Genomic DNA, 17,964 nt, shown 5'->3' with positions numbered 1-17,964 from the left:
TCTCCTGAGAGAGTAAAAGATCTGCTAGGAGAGCGAGAACGTTGACGATCGGAGGCGGAGAGAGAGACGAGCGAGCGAGAGAGAATGAGGCGGCTTCGTCCTCTTGACGGGCAGCCGAACGTCCTTCCTACGCTTAGACTCGACTGCTGCTGGGCAAGTCTCTGAGCCATCAGCGACGTAATCTGGTCCTGAAGGGACACAAGGATATCCTTCGTAGGTGACGAAGGAGCAAAAGAAGGGGCAGGACTGAGACTGCGAGAAGGCGAGGGGCGAGGGGACGCCTCCTCCTTCTAGCAGGTACAGCTATCTGCCTCTCAGGTGAACACGCCTGTGCGTGGAAACTAACGTCCTCATCGGTAGAACGCCTCCTCTCTTCTGAGGAGGAAAAGGCGTGCATAAGCGTCCTCTGACGAAAGAGGAGACATAGGACGTGAAGCGTCCTCAAAGCGAAAAGTCCTTTTCAACGGACGCGAGTCTCTCGAGGCCTCCACCCCTTGCGCGGGGAGGACGCTTCGGAGGACGAAAAGCAATCTTTCAGGATACGCGCTCGTGCGCGCTCCTTGGCAGCCTGGGATTTAGCAACAAGGCCTGCCGAAGGGACGCCAGATCGGTGGGGAGCCCCCGTAACCCTCTTGCGGCTTTCGACATGACCCACTCCCTGAGTCTGGGAGTCCGATAGAGGTCTAGGCCTAGAGGCATTATGGGGCCGATCTGACGCCCCCTCCACAACACTAGGGGCACTAACACAAACTTTCACTGGGCCGGTTTCTAGGGCCAAAACTTTAGATTCGAGAGCACGAATAGACTCTAGAATCAGAGAAAGGGTGTTACCTTCTCCAGACACAGCACTGGGGCCCGAAGGCAACAAAACAGGATTAGGTTGGGCAAAATCTACTGGTGTTAGAGGAGGAGAAATGTTACTATCCTTACCTTTAGTAGAGCTGCCCTTAGAGGAAGACCTCCTGACTCTATCGCGCTCTAATTTACGCCGATAGGTCTCATACATCCTCCATTTATCATCATCCAAATCCTTACATTTCATTGCAGCGATCATCAAACCACGCAAAACATGCCCCCTTGCAATCCATACAAAACTGTGTGAGGATCAACTGAAGGTTTAAGAAGCCTCACCTTACATTCATACCTCACACACACTCTGAAACTTCCCACGAACTTGATCCAGACATACTGAATCCAGAAAAGTCAATCCAAAAATCAAAACCAATCCACTATCCGCGTGCCAATCCAACAATCCAGAAGTCGATACCAAAAGTCAATCCAGATAATATTAAGCGAGATAATTGAAAAAATCCTAGACGGAGGTACTGTAAACAGATTTGCAGCACCGGCGACAGAAACAAAAAAAATATGAATAGAAAATGGGAATGGTTCCTGATATCCAGCCGCCCCAGCGGCAGGGAATGGTACTACCACCTGACCGCCCCACTACGTGTGCCGCGAATTTTGAAATTCTGTCGGACGTCAGAAATACAGCTATATATATATCTGTCAGGTAAGTTTCATGAACAAAATGCAATTTTCGACAAATTGTCATTTGTTCCGATGCGTAATAAACAAAACCCTCGGTTCCTTTAACAATAGGAAGACTCACTTCTTGGTGGGTAGGAATCTGAGTCTTTTGATGAACAGACTGTGTTCGGGGTGTCCATCCCTGGAATGCCTCCCATGGTCGTAAGAGCGAGGGAGGGATCCAAGCCTCTGTACGATTGATCGGGGTGTGCACCGCAGGTCAATGGGTCAGACTCTGGGACCGTGAGTACTAAGAGAGAGGCAAGCGTTATCTCTTTGTACCAGCATTCGTAAGAACTTTTTCCTTTACATGAGCAAATGTAAAGTAATGGGTTTGTCTCATGTAGGCATCCCACTTTCTCCCCCTTGTTGGAGAAAAGTGGTGGATATACACTCCTAATCTCTAGTTAAAGAGGATAGGATGGAGCTCTGTTGAATAGCTTACCTGCATCTGACTCCCTTCCAGCAATGGTAACGACCGTATCCCTCTGCCCACAGGTAGAGGTAGAGAAAGATGGTGAAGAGAAAGCCAGTCACTCTCTCATTCGCACATTCATTCTCCAGTCATACCAGGAAATCGATGCTGTTCTGTGCTGCCTCGGGTGCTGGGTAAGCTTACACAACGTGTTGAGCAGCCACCACAGGTCCCAAGGAAAAAGTATCCAAGGACTTGTGGGCAATATACCCGAAGGTAGAAGGAGCGTGAAGGTGGTCTGGTTGGCCCAGACACCTGCCTTCAGGACCTGCGCCACGGAGAAGTTCTTACGGAACGCTAAGGAGGGTCCGATACCTCTGACTTCGTGGGCTCTCGGTCGGAGCGTACGGATGTCGTCGCTACCATCAGCCTCGTACGCTCTCCTGATCACCTCACGCAGGCCAGAAAGAAAGCGTGGTTCTTGGAGACTTCTTTCTTGGTAACCCCAGTGCTAACGAAGAGGCGTCGACACTCAGGCCTGAGAGGTCGAGTTCTCTTCAGATAGCGCCGTAGCGCCCCTCACAGGACAAAGCAGCATCTCATCCGCATCGTTATCGGTGAAGTCCAGAAGGGGGGGAGGGGATCGTGAAAGACTCGACCTGTCGTCAGGGATCGACGGATTCTGAGTCTTAGCATACGAAGTTCGGGACGAAATCGAGCGTCACAGATCCCCAGCCTCCTGGTATGTTTAACATCATAACCAAAGGCCATGTAGTTCCCTACTCTCTTCGCCGATGCCAGGGGCCAGCAAGAAGAGGGTCTTGAGAGTCAGATCCCTGTCTGACGACTCTCGGAGTGGCTCGAAGGGTCTTCGAGTCAAAACTCCTAAGTACGAGAGTCACATACCCACGCAGGGGGCCTGAGTTCCCTGGGTGGGCAAGACCTTTCGAAGCTCCTCATTAGCAAGGAGATCTTCGAACGAATTCGAGATGTCCAGTCCCCTCAGTTTTAGGACGAGAGCCAGGGCGGCTCTATATCCTTTAACTGTGGGGTACTGAGAGGAGCTTCTCTTCGGGCGAAGAAACACGAGAAATCCGCTAACCTGCTGAAGAGTGGGCTCTGAGGATGAGACAGACCCTGTCTACGACACCAACCACAGAAGACGGCCACTTCCCCTGAGGTACACAGCTGCAGAGGACTGTCGGACGTGTCCAGCCATCTCTGTTGCTGCGCTACGAGAAAAGCCTCTCGTTCGCAAGAGATGGTGGATAACAGCCAGCCGTGGAAGTTGAAGGGACTGGACTGCTTGGTGGTACCGTTCGTTCTACGTGTGGCTGGGCTAGAAGGTTGTGCCAGGTGGGTTAGCTCTCTCGGTGCGTCCGCAAGAAGAGCCAGCAGGTCCGGATACCAAAACGGCTTGAGGCCGTTTGGGAGCCACCAGGATCATTCTGAGATTGGGAGTTGACCAGCGCTCGACTGATCACTTTCCGAATCAGACAGAAGGGAGGAAAGGCGTAAGCGAAGAGGTTGTCCCACCCAGGGGTGTTGGAGAGCGTCTCTGCAGCTGCCCATGGGTCCGCACAGCTGAGAAGAAAACTGAAGTTTTCTGTTGTGCCGGGTGGCGGAACAGGTCTACGATTTCCGGTCGCCCCCACAGGTTGAAGAGCCTTTCCGCTACGTCTTGGTGTCGAGACCATTCGGTCCCTATCACCTGATCCCGACGGCTGAGCTTGTCTGTACTACATTCCTCTGCCTGCCGGAATGTAGCGTGCTGACAGCTCTATCGAGTGAGCCGTGGCCCACTCGTGCACCTGCACCGTCAACTGATGGAGCGGAAGAGACACTAGCCCCCCTGCTTGTTTGACATATGCCACTACTGTGGTGTTTGCGCACATCAACACCATGGAGTGTCACCAAGCGGGTCCTGAGAAACTCTTGGAGAGCGATAGAACGCCGCCTTGAGTTCCAGGACATTGATGTGAAGGTGCTTTTCGTGATTGGTCCCACACACCTGCAGTCAGCAACTCCTCAGGTGTGCGCCCCATCCCTCGGTCGATGGGTCAGAGAACAGAAGCATCTCCGGGGTGGGGGGGGGAGTGGCGTATGGGCACTCCTCTTAAGAGGTTCTTGTCGTCGAGCCACCAGGCTAGGTCCTGGCCTCACCTTGTCCGTGATAGCCACGGGAAAGTAAGGAGGATCCTTGGCCTGAGACCAAACTTCTCCCGTAGCCTCCACTGGAGAGACCGCAGGTGAAGACGCCCGTGAGGGACTAACTTCTCGAGTGACGACAGATGGCCGATCACGACTTGCCATTGCTGTGCTGCCTGTTCCTCCGCCGAGACAGGAACCGGCCGGCTGCCTCCCTGAATTTGCTGATACGCAAGTCTGCGGGAAAGACTTGCCCTGCTACCGTGTCTATCAGATACCCAGGTACTTCATCTTCTGCTTGGGTTCGAGATCGACTTCTCGTAGTTTATCACGATCCCCAGATCGCGACAAAACTTGAGGAGTCGATCTCTGGTCCTGTAGCAACTGCGGAGAGGGAGCTCGCCAGGACTAGCCAATCGTCGAGATACCTCAGAAGACGTATCCCGTTCGAATGGGGCCCAAGCCGACACCAGAGTGAACACTCGCGTGAACACTGTGGGGCTTGGTGAGAGACCGAAACAAAGTGCCCTGAATTGGTACACCGTCCCGTCGAAGATGAAGCGGAGGGTACTTTCTGGAGGACTGATGGATGGGTATTTGAAAAATACGCGTCCTTCAAGTCCACTGAAAGCATGAAATCGTTCCCCCTGATCGAGTCGAGACACGAGCGTGCCGACTCCATCGTGAACCGCGTCGTGCGAACGAAGCAGTTCAGGGAGAGAGGTCTATCACCGGACGCCAGACCCCCCGATGCCTTTCCTCCACTAGGAAGAGGCGGCTGTAAAAGCCCGGTGAACTGGCCTCCTCCACGATTTCTACAGCTCGTTTCGCCAGCATGGTCTTGATCTCCTGTCGAAGAGCGTTGTTCCTTTGCTGATCCCTGGACATAGGTCTGTAGGTGGACCGGGATTGGAGATGAGGGGGGTGGGGGGGCCGAGACTCGAGGGTAGTAAGATATCCCTCGAAGGACGTTACGTATCCAGTTCTCGGCGCCGTAGCGCTGCCCAAGGTCGCCAATGGCTCGCTAGGCACCCCCCCACTTCCGGCAGCAGGTGAGGGGGAACGCCCGTCCCTAGCGTTTCCCACCTCGTTTCGACTTCTTTCCAGCACCCCCTCGGGGAAAGGAGGGCTGGTTGCGGCCTCCTCTAGCAGAAGTTGAAACTACAGGAGTCTTCACACGGGGTTTGGACGGTGCACCGTCTTCGCCGCCGTGGAAGTGCTAGCCAAGCTCTTTGGTTTGGCCGCAGTCGCTCGAGATTGCCCAGTAACCTTCGAGACTGCCTGGTGAACTCCAAGCGGTCACTCTCGTCAGTGCGACCGCCTTTCCACCGCAGCGTCCACCATCTCTCCAGGGGAAGGGAAAGAGCTGGGGGAAACTCCTAAGAGGGTCCATTTCGAAGCCCGAGTGCCGCCTCACGCCCGGCCCCCTTGGTCACTCGGGTAAGGACTGCGTCCCTACGTCAAAGAACCAAGTTGGCCCACAGGTTAGCAGTCTGATGGGCGAGGTAAAAGAGATTGCTCTTCCTCCAGACTGGGCACAGTCTCCTAAAAGAAGCGTCGTCTTCGAGAGCAGACTCCCCAGAGCCAAGGCCGGCCGCTACTTTGGATATTGTGAGGGACCCACAAATCCAACCAGGAAAAAACTGCCTGGAATGCTGCCATAGCAGTAGATTCCAGGGCAAGTGCCTCCTGCTGCGAGAACCATAGGGTCTCCGACAGGGAGCTGCGCAGGGACACACCTGGAGTCAACCTCGCTAACTCCGGGTTAACCTGTTTCGGCAGTATCGGGTCTTCCGAAAGGCACGTAGAATCGCCTCTTGCCGCTGTAGAGGAGGAGGAAGCAGCTTAGAAGACCGTCCGGACTTTAGCGAGTCCTTCCGTCCTGGAGACGAGATTCTCCACCTGATCCAGGACGGAGTCTGCAAGCTCAGATTGCGGTAACCCCACCATCATTTTGGGTTCCCTCTTGGGACCCCAAATGATTCGAGCCGGGACGTGGGCTCTCGCCGGTGGTAGCGGCGATCCTTCCGCGAGGTCATTATGCCAGACGCATCAGCTTAAGGACCTCCGCAAAGTTCCTCTGTATCTCGGGAGTTACAGAGTTGTGGAGTAGGACCGTCCAGTCCCTCCAGCAAGAGCATATCCCGCGATACTCCTCCTTCAGAAGGAGGAACAGCGACAGACCCCTGACGGTCGCCTCCAACTACTTGCGCCGTACGTTCTGGTCGGTCCTAAAACCGTGCCTGAGCCGTACGGCGTCATAGCTGGGTCACGAGCGGCGCACCTCTCGTGATCGCTCCTCGGTACCCTCGCGTCCTCCCGGTATAACCGAGGAGGTTGAAGGTACGGGAGAGGCAGACCTGACGCTCCCCCCTCGCTCGCTGGCAGGACCAGCGGTGCGTGGAGGGCTGCTGCTGATCGTCAAACCCGCGGTGACGGTCGAGCAGCAGGCCTAGCCTTGCCGCTCGCCTGGGGCGATTGGCTCGGCTGAGAATCGCGAGACCGATCTCTAGCGTCAGGCGAGCTGCCGCTGGTCACCGTCTCCCCCGCCCGGTCCATCGGGAGCGGCGGACGGGTGACCTGCTAGGCTCTCTGTCGCGTCGAGACCGGCCAGCGTCCTCTCGGCGCGTCAAGCCGCTGGTACCAGCCGTGGCTGGTAACCGGCGGCCGTGGGGAACTCCTTCCTCGCCTCAACCCGTGGCCGGTCAGCGACCGTCACGTCAGCGCCGAGCAGCCAGTTGATCGCTGGCGAGAGCGTCCACTGGCCTGGCGAGAGTCGTGTGCACGACTCTCGCCATTTTTTCTTTCTGCTCCGCGGCCGCTGTCTTGACGGCGAGCGAGCTCGGGCGTCAAAACTTGGCTGGACGGTCTTCTTTGGAAGAGCGTCCACTCGGTGCTTGTTCTCGCGAACGAGAAGCGGCCGAGACTGGAACCAATGGTTTAGCGGCAGAACCGCTAGCACAGGTGAGGACGCACCAGCCGAGGCTGGTGCACCTCTGGTCCCCGTACGACTTCTTCTTTGCAGAAGAAGCGACGGGCCCCGTTCCCGAAGGAACAGGAGGACCAGCAAAAGAGCTCCCCAGCTCGCCTGAGCGAGCCGGGCCCTTAGAAGATCCCGAAGAAGGAGTCTTTCTTAGGGGGGGTTAGGAGGCAACCTTCTTCTTCTTCGGCTGTTTAGCCTTAGAAGTCGAAGGGGAAGGAGAGGCAGGCAGACGACGAAGAAGACGACGAAGACGACGACGACACCTTCTTCCCTCCTTCCTCTTCTTCTTCGCCAGGCTCCGCAGGACAGAACGTCAGGTCTTCCATCCAGGAGGGAGCCGGGGCAGTTGCCGAAGCAACAGGGCCCGACTGCACCTGTCCGGAAAGACCTGAGACTGTGACAGCACCACCAACAGCAGGAACAACAGGAACAGGTGGCCGGGAACAGCAGGAACGGCAGGAACATCTGAAATTGAATGAGCAGCAGGCCCCCTGATCTGAAAAGGAATGAGCGGCTGGGACGGCAACAGGTACGGCAGGCACGGCAGGTACCACAGGAGGAGCCAGCGTCCTGTGCGGCAGCTACCGTCATCCTCGGCACTGGCGCAGGTTCCAGGGGGGTACTCTTTGGGCAGCGGAAGTCGGGGTCGGCAATACAAAGAATCCAGGTGGTGGTGGCACCGTCCTCTTTGGCCACGGCAGGAATGGGTTTTTGGATCGCAGCCGTGGGTGTCACCGACATGATATGTGGCGTATACACCAGATGCGGTGGCATATCATATGCTGGTGTCGAGATTGTGGTTGTTGTAGTGGTCACCGCACCATGAGTGACCACTGCCGACCCCGCCCAACCGCTGAACCAACCCCTGTATGCTCGGCACTCCCTGCAGTCAGCGACTCCCACACCTGTCCCAGGTCGTCCTTCGCTGATGGCACACTGCGGAAGCAACAGTCGGGTTAGTAGAGGGGTTTTCCTCACGCCTGGGTGGGGGGAGACGAAACCCCCCCAGAGCGGACGGAAGACCCCGAGTACCAACTGGACGTCCGGGTAGCGGGCGCCCTCATCCACACTCCGACGGATCGGAGAGGAGAAGGGACTCCGCTACCCCCCCCGCAGGGGAAGGCGCGAAACGTGGGGGCTGGCCGGCGGGGGGCAGGAAGAGGACGAAGTGTCCGTTACCAAAGGAGTCATGGACTTTCCGATGACTTCTTGGGCGGCCTAAGTCTCTTCCTGCCCTCGTACAGCACCCACTGCGCCTCGGACCAATTCACACATGTTTACACAGGGCTCGTTGCGGGGAGCACTCCTCGCCCCGACAACGAGTACAACCTCGTGAGGATCTACATCGACAAACGATCTAAATCCCCCACCATCTACGCCCCTCCAGCCGGGACACACTCTACGGGCGACCGAGGAGGGCGTGGTGATATCTCCATTTCTTCTTTCACTCATTGCAATGATCAAAAAAAAGAATGCAAAAGTACTTTACAATCACTCTGATTTATACAGAAAGAGAGGGCAAATACTCAAACGCAAAGCAACGACAAAGCGGGCAGAGCGATGACGAGCACGTCCTTCCCACACACGGCGAAAGCAAAAGTGATTTGTTTACCTCCCAGTCGCGCGGCGCGCGACGATCGGACAAGCAGTTAAACTAACCAGTTCTCCCACCCTTGTTCGAAGCTTACGACCGTTCCAGCTGCCGCTAGCTACTTCCTATTGTTAAAGGACCGAGGGTTTGTATTACGTATCGGAACCAATTTTATTTTTCTCAATCAAAACATATGCCCCTCAATGCTAACTTTCCTCTTTTAATGACTTTCTGGTCATTGCAAATTCGGCCCCATAATTTCTTATCGGTGCGATAACAAGAGGCCCAGGGACCGAAAACGATTGCGTCACAATACGGCAATAATCCGGAAGTAAAAACATCTTCATATATCAAAAAAGTAAATAATAAAGATGTATATGCGCATTACGGACTATACCAATTACATGAAGAGCTGATAATCTGCATTGAATAACTGGTAAACTGTTTCTGCAAGAAAGTTGAGTAAAGCAATTATTTACAATAGGTACGAAAGTCAAGATGTCATGACGTCATAATACAGGGCTTAAAAAAACGTTCTAATTCCAAAAAATAATTACTTAAATTTGAGTCAGAATCGAGTTACTTTTTCAATAACGAATATTTTCAAATTAATCATCATAAATATGTAAAATAAAATATGATGTTTTACTATTATTAAAAAATTATCGAAGTGCACTCTTCGTCGTCTTCTACCAAAACAGTGTTACTCAGTGAGGGAAAGTTTTCGATTGTTGTGATGAAAGTGCCCCAGCGTCTGTGGGTACAAGTGGTCGTGCGGATTTATCACAGGAGATGGTTAGTTTCATTGACACAAGTGACTCCGTAACACACCGAGATGGCGTCATCTTCTAAAATATTTCGAGTTGTAAGTAAAAATGTTGAACGCGTTTTGGTGAGATTTGCACTACGTTGAGAACCGTTTTCACTACCTCTGTTTAAATCTTAAAAAAATTTGGCCTTAATTTCTAACTTTGGAGAAAATACTTACTTCAAAAGGCAGAGTAGAGGTTCTTTAGCTCTGTTTCCACCAACAACAACGTCGCGACTGATGCCCATCTCCGAGTCAGGACAAGTTATAATGTACTTTTTTGGGGATTGTTCACGCTGATCGTACATGGTCCACTCTGTACCCTGCGGTTTTTTACCCTAGTAGAGGTCTTAAGCTAAGGTAAAAAACCAGATGTACGAAAACGTTAGAAACATTTGATTGTATCTAGGTACTTTAGAAATATGTGCAATTTTTCGGGGTAATTCTGTTGCAAAAAAGGGATAATATACATGAATTAAATTAAAATTTTTAAAATATAGTAAATTTGAACTAAATAACGAGTAAGTACAATTTAGGGAATAAAACTTTGCAGCGTTTTTTCGTCGTCTGCTGTTCGTAACTGTGTTTGTGGTGCGCGCGCTTAGGAACCAGGAACAGCACTGGTTTAAAGTGGCAATGTGGAGTGAATTGAGACCAAAATGTGTATAATAACAATCAAATAAGCACTGTGGAGTTTCAGTTGTGATGGCAGTAAGGATAAAAACCACCGATTACAAGGTAAGGATGAATTCAGTTCAAACCATGACCCCGGGAATAAAAAGTTTCATACTTTCAGTAATATAGGCAACAAAATGTTGTTTTATTGTGCTGATTACAACTGCAATCTTGAGTAAGATCAATAAACGTTACATACATACGCCTAACATTGTTCAAATAAGTGCTGGGAAGGCTGGGAAACGATGATTTTCGTCACTGATCAGAACCTGTACATCCCACGGTAGCCGACATATTGGATTTCAAAACTGCCTTGAAAACATATTTTACGAAGAGCGTCACATGCTTATTTTAGTTCATATGGGGCTTTCATATATCACATTATGTTGACGAAACTTCAATCTTTTGAATGGCATGCTTGGAGTTGTAACTGTATTCTTGTTTCACCATTTAAATATTGAGTGAATAAAACCTGAAAACCGTGATAAGGGTTGGTAGTCGCTGGTTTTTCCCCCTATTGCTCTCACCACCGATGACTCGTGACTGGCGCCCATCTCCGGTGTCAGGAGGTGTTAAAGTACTTTTTCGGAAGGTGGATCCACACGCGATTAAAACTGGATCAGCTTGTCCAGTCGGTTGTTTCCTCTGGTATAAAAAATATCAGACACATTTCTTCATCAAAGTCGTGGCATAGCCTACTAGCTATTTAGAGAATTGTGGCAACTGTGCAGTCAACGCCTAAGCGGCCAAAAAGGCTGAGTTTGACTAGTATACCTACTACTACCTAGGTATAGGTAGGTAGTAGGTAGGTAGGTAGGTACCAGCTAAGCCGTCGTCTTGAGCATGCCCTACCTATCCTAGTACCTAGGTATACTACCTATAGCTAGTAGGTAGGCTATAGCTACTAGGCTAGCTAGCTATACCTAGCTAGCTACCTACCTAAGCTATCATAAGCAAACGGAACAGCGACAACCAAATAACACACGAGATGAATTTGAATGGTTTGCTCACCTTGTATGATGAATTCCCCAACAAATGAGAACCAAAATCGAAGTGTGATAGATATCGGTTTTTGTGTACAAACGGAGAAGTTACAGATTTTTTGACAAGACAATCATTGCGCGCCAAGTAGCAAATAGTAGTAGTAGAAGGTGGGGTACTCCTTTGAAATGGCTCCCTTGCTTGTTATAGTCCGCCTTTGTGTTTATTTGAATTTCGTCTCTCTGTAATACCACAATTCTTTTAGAAATTCTGTCCTATTTTCCACTTCTATCCTCAGTATATCTACAAATAAGAGTGTATTAGCTATCAATTCCTTATTATTTTCTTGATATGGTTACTGCACAAAACTATATCTATGTCTAATCTCATCGTATGCCGGGCAGTAAAGTAAGAAATGCTCTAAATTTTCATTTTTTTTTTCCTCACAGCATTAACATGTTGTACTTTCTCCTTTTATCCTATTTCTGTCATTTAATCCTAATGTACCTAGTCTGGCCCTGCTGATCAGCATTGTTTTTTTTCACTGTTGTCATACCAAATTTTTTCTCTTATGTTTTCCTTATATTTTCTGTAGATTCTTAATGTTGTCTTTTCATTCATTTCTTTCTGTCCCAGTTGCTTATTATTTCTTTCCACTGTTTAACTTTAACTGCTTCAATTTACCTAAGTTTAGTTGTTTCATATATTTTTTACTTGCATTATCCAGGGGTTTCTTCTACATACTGATCCAGGTGTATCTCACATAGGAGCCAATTTCCACCACTCTCAAGTGTATGTTTCAGATAGAATATTTTATTCTTCATATCTCTTGAAAGGTAGGAACAGGACCCTATTTCAGATCTTAATGCACAACTTGCTGTGTAACTTGCTTTAAAAATGTTCTATATATTTGATTGTCTACTTTTTGTAATTCGTTTATGGTTTTCTTGTCAAGTTTCATGACTTCCATGGCATACATGAAGGGTGGCATTGCTAATCCTTTCCAATACAATGTTCCTATTTTTACCCTGCTACAGCTTACATTAGCCGTATTTGTCATCTGCTTTGCTTTGATTTAGGCCCGTTTTATCTGTTCTCTGAAGCAGTCTTTCGTGTTGCTGATTGTCACTACTAGGTATTTAATCTGCTTAACTATCTCCATTCCTTCTATATTCTCCATATTTTCCACATCGTCGATACTACACCAATCATTATATATATATATATATATACTCTCTTGTTTTTGTTTTTGTTTAGCCACATTCGCTCGCTATTTCCATTTGGCGTTTTTATTGCTTTTGTTAGTTCTTCAAGGGTGTATCCTAGTAGGTATTATAATCCATCATTTACAAATATCTTTGCTACTGCACTTATTACATTTGAACAGAACTGGCTTCATTCCTTCTGGCCCTGGTGCTTATTTATCTTCGGTTAACATTCAATTTTGTATGGTTTGTTAGTTCAGATCATGGAGCTTATATCACTGGAGTGGCGATCACCATGCCTAAAGGTTTCGGTCTGGCTCATGGTATTATTATTATTATTATTATTATTATTATTATTATTATTATTATTATTATTTCTTATTATTATTATGTATATTGTCATTATTATTATCTTATTATTAATAATGTTATATTTTTACTACTGGTATACTATTATATTAATTGTGCTGTTATTATTATTATTATTATTATTATTATTATTATTATTATTATTATTATTATTATTATTATTATTATTATTATTATTATTATTATTACTGGACCCAATATCACAGAGAAAAATTACCTTACAAAAACAGGTTGGCCTAAGCACTCAAAACATTGTAGTTAAGGGCTAAGCGTCTGCTCTTGGATCTAAGCAGTGTCAAGCATAAATGGTTCCTGTAATTTACAGGACTTTCTTAGCATATAGTCACTAAGCACTAACTAAACAGTAATGTGCAATCACTAAACACTAACATTCACAATACACTTTCACTCACTGAACACTCACAGTTACATTACACGCACACTCACTAAACACACACTTACTATCCACTCACTAAACACTTACACCTAACATACACTCATACTAAATAACATTAAACACTCACTGAATAGTAAAAAATTACTAGGCACTCACTGTATACTATACGCTCACTAAACACTCCTAAAATAACTATATATTCAATATACCACTATATATTCAGTATACTCAAACACTCAGTAAACTTTCACTAAACATTCATTAAACGCTATACAATTACTTAGCATTCACTAAGCAATGACTATACACTAAACATCTACTAAGTACTCACTATACACTAAACATTTACTACCTTTTTACTATACACTAAACACTCACGAAACCCTAAACACTCATTAAACACTAAGTACTTATTAAACACTAAATGCTCATCACACTAAACACTCATTAAACAGTGAATGACCATCCACTCATCACTCACTAAACATAAAATAAACGCTTACACACTAAACAGTCACTGAACACTAACAATCATAGACATTTACTAAACACTCACTGAATACTTACTAAACATTCACAAAACATTCACTAAGCCCTAAACACTCACTGGATGCTTATGCACTAACCATTTGTTAAACACTAACATTCATAAAACATTTTAAGTAAACTCTAAACACTCATTAAACACACTTCCACACTTAAACACTAACAAGCACTGAATCTTCACTAAACCCTAAGCACTCACTAAACACTTAGCACAATAAATATTCACTAAACTCTAAATATTCACTGAATGCTTATGCACTAAACATTTATTTAACACTAGCATTCTTAAAACATTTGCATTCAACTCTAAACACACTAAACATTCACTAGACATTCACTAAACATTAAGATTCACAAAACATTCACTAAACACTCAAATTCACAAGGCATTCACTAAACACTCAATAAACATTCATTGATTACTTACACTAAACATTCACAAAACAGTCATTAAAACCCTAAAGACTGACTAAACATTCACTGCATGATAAAGATTCAGTAACATTCACAAACCATAAACATAAACATTCATTAAACCCTAAACTAGACATTTACTGAAACATTCAATAAATGCTTACTCACTAAATCCTAAAAATTAGCTAAACACTTGCTAATTAAATATTAACAATAAATAAAACATTTGCAATCTCACTAATCTGCCGGTTACCAAACTTTAAAAACTGGCTGCAAGGCTTAGCAGCACCGCCCTGGTCGAAGACCACCAAACTACGTAGTACTGATATAGAGATCGCAACTCCAGGTAGATATATATATATATATATATATATATATATATATATATATATATATATATATATATATATATACCCTCTATGGTTCAGATTTATAAGAGATGCTCTGGTGTTCGTTGTGGTTTTGCTATTTCTTTTTTATTCATTTTACCCTGTATTTATTCTAAACATACTGTATAAACATATCAATTTTTAGGATATTTCCTAGATAATGGACCACCGAGTGATTTTGATCCAGTATGTATCCACCTTTGCAGCGTGTTTAGTACAAACCCACAAACCCGTTGGGGATGACCATATTTTTAAACTACCAAAAAAATATTAGTCCTAGATAACGACTCCCGAACTTTGCTGGGGATCACTACCTAGGAAAGATCCACTTTTTCTCTTTTCTTTTCAATACTTATCTACTGATTAAAAAGTCAAGTTTTTATCTTAGTTTAACCAGACCACTGAGCTGATTAACAGTTCTCCTAGAGCTGGCCCTTCCCGAAGGATTAGATTTTTTCTTTTTTCACGTGGCAGGAGCCAATTGGTTACTTAGCAACGGGACCTACAGCTTATTGTGGGATCCGGACCACATTATATCGAGAAATGAATTCCTAATCACCAGAAATAAATTCCTCTAAATCCGCACTGCATGGCAGCTGCGGGGAGCGAACTCGGGCAACCAGATTGATAGGCGACTACGCATCCCACTTGTCCACTGAAGAACTAAAAAGTATTTTAGTAATTTCACTGCTGTCTTCTTCATGCAGCTGTCACGGTTCAAGTACTATTTTCTTTTACACATATCTTTATAATTAAAAAAAAATGTTGAGACAGAACATATTAAATTGACAGAGTTGAACAAAAAGCTATATTCGAAATCCTACAACATTCTGTAGCCGAATTCAGGAATGAATTGAAAGTAAAGTTATAATAAAAACCGTCTCAGGGAGTGCTGTAAAAGATGTTACAGAAGTAAAAGAAATGAGGAGAAAGAAAAACGGATATTCAGTCTGGTGATATATCATGATAGGGAAGAGAGACAAGAAACGAGATCGTGAAGGGGTAGTGAAAGAAAGACTTGGTGACACGAATTGAAATAAAAATAAGCAGCTCGCAAAAAACAGAATGGGGATTGAGGCTTGAACCAATCCCGAAAGGTATGCTTGACCATCAAAGTTTTTTAAGTTCATACAGGACTCCAAAAATTTATCTTTTATTTCCATATTTTTAAGATATGTAATTCTTGAATAGCTATGATATTTATTGTTCGTCTGGAAAAGGTTTTGCAAGATAATCATTCGACTTGGTGACAATTATAGTCTACAGAAACCACCATTTGCTCTTTCGTAAATGACCTATTAGAAATGATGGATGAAGGAAGATCTATTTTTTCTGGTTATCATATTGAGGTTTAAGTCTTGAATGAATTATGTATATTGCTAATCTCCAGCATATCCCTTCTGTTCTTTTTATTTATTTATTTATTTTTTTATTATACCCTATTTTTCCATTGAAGAATGTTGTATACGTCACACCCATCTCTATAAATCACCCCACATCTCTTCCCTTTATTATATATATATATATATATATATATATATATATATATATATATACTATATATATATATATATATATATATATATATATATATATATATATATATATATATATATATATATATACACACACACACACACACATATATATATATATATATATATATATATATATATATATATATATATATATATATATATATATATATATATATATATATATATATATATATACACATATATATATATATAGTATATATATATATATATATATTATCATAAAGAAAAAAGTTACATTCTGGAGAAGACCCATTGAACCAGGCCTGCGTGTTGCAATTACCCTGCATTACCTTGCAACTGGAGAATCCTACCAGAGCCTGGCCTTCCAATTCTGAGTAGCTCGCAACACAATCTGGAGTGTTGTACCTGAAACTTGTAGGGCCATAGTGACTGCGTATGGATGTGAGGTGGTGCAGTTCACCCACGACCCGAGTGCCATGGAAGGAAGTAGCCGTGGTTTTGAAGAGTGCTGGTATTTCCCACACGCACTCGGCGCAGTACACTGGAAACACGCCAGAATCCAGAACCCAGTGAAAGGAGGAACTCATTGCTACAACTATAAGAATTTCTACTCTGTCATTCTATTAGGAGTTGTTGACACTAACTACAAGTTCATGCACGTCGATGTAGGTGCCATATGTTCCGAGTCTGATGGTGGTGTCTTTGCCAAGACACAGCTCTGTCAAATGCTTGATAGGAATAAAGCCAATTTGCCTGGCCCTGAAAGGTTGCCAAACGAAACTGAAAAGAAACCTGCAGTCCCCCATTTCTTCCTTGGAGATGACGCCTTCGCTCTGAGGCATTATATAATGAAACCATACCCTGCACGAAATCTGACAGCACATAAGCTTATCTTTAATTACTGACTGAGCAGGGCAAGACGTACAGTGAAGAATGCCTTTGGCTTACTAGCAAACAGGTAGATATTGTTCATAAAAGTCACAATGTCTTTATTTGGTTTACTTGTTTAGAAGCTTCTTAATATGAAACACCTTTTTTATATATATAATTTCGTTTTTACAGAGATAATACATATTAACATGAAATACCTTTCATATTTCACTCTGGCATAAATCTTCAGCATGACCGTATCGAGTCTGCGGTGTTGCCGCTTGTGTGTTGCACAACTAAATTTTAACAAGCAATCCTAATGCCACGAATGAGGCAGATCAAGAAGACTCGGTGACAAATGAGGCCATATATACCTGTTCACTGGAGGTCTGACGAAACTTTAATTCCCCTAAACAGTCAGAGGGGAACCATGGCTTGCAAGGCTCAACGAGACCATCTTCTTGATTATTTTAACTCCCCTTCAGACTCCGTTAATTGGCAAGATACAGTGATATGAAACAAGAAAGCAATAAGATCATTCCTGTAAATACTTTATGAAATTAATAGAAATAACTTGGTAAATACAAAACTAAATTTGGAAAATTCTAAAATATTTGTATTATTCCCCAAAAATATTTCTGAGTGAGTTGTATTCAGTGTAATATTTATCTATGTATGGCATTCTCAAAGTATATGACCTTGTGGTAGTAGTGTAAGAATAATACCACCGTAGGTCCTGAATGTCGTAAAAGGCAACTGAAAGGACAACTGCTGCCTTGCAGTCTTATTTTTAGTTATATATATATATATATATATATATATATATATATATATATATATAATATATGTGTGTGTGTGTGTGTGTGTGTGTGTCTGTGTTTGTGTGTGTATAATATATATATATATATATATATATATATATATATATATATATATATAGATATATATATATATATAAAAACTTAAGGTTGTATTTTGGAGTCTGAGTAGATGAGACGTTCACAGAGCATATAAGTAGTGAAAATCTTGAACTCTAAATATATGTTAATCAAAACATAAAAATATAGGCAGCTTTGTCTACTAAATTCTGCCCTCGACATTTTTTTTTATAGCTGAAAACGCA

The 17,964-nt window shown here is 44.8% G+C and overlaps 1 protein-coding gene across 3 annotated transcripts in view; it reads right to left on the bottom strand.

Annotated features, from left to right (window-relative positions):
- LOC135210923 (DNA primase large subunit-like) overlaps positions 1-17,964 on the bottom strand; it is a 290,700-nt gene that overhangs the window by 237,824 nt on the left and 34,912 nt on the right. For 2 of the 3 annotated variants that reach the window (XR_010313592.1, XM_064243888.1), the window contains exon 1: positions 11,162-11,318. The exons of the other annotated variant lie outside the window; for it this stretch is intronic. The gene's annotated coding sequence lies outside the window, so the exon portion shown is untranslated. Of the gene's footprint in view, positions 1-11,161; positions 11,319-17,964 lie in introns of those variants that run through there. 3 annotated transcript variants of the gene reach the window in all.

The sequence above is a fragment of the Macrobrachium nipponense genome, chromosome 4, assembly GCF_015104395.2.
Source record: "Macrobrachium nipponense isolate FS-2020 chromosome 4, ASM1510439v2, whole genome shotgun sequence".
In the NCBI taxonomy this organism is placed as follows: domain Eukaryota; kingdom Metazoa; phylum Arthropoda; class Malacostraca; order Decapoda; family Palaemonidae; genus Macrobrachium; species Macrobrachium nipponense.
The sequence above is the reverse complement of the archived record's forward strand: the minus strand, read 5'-3'. Positions and strand labels throughout refer to the sequence as shown.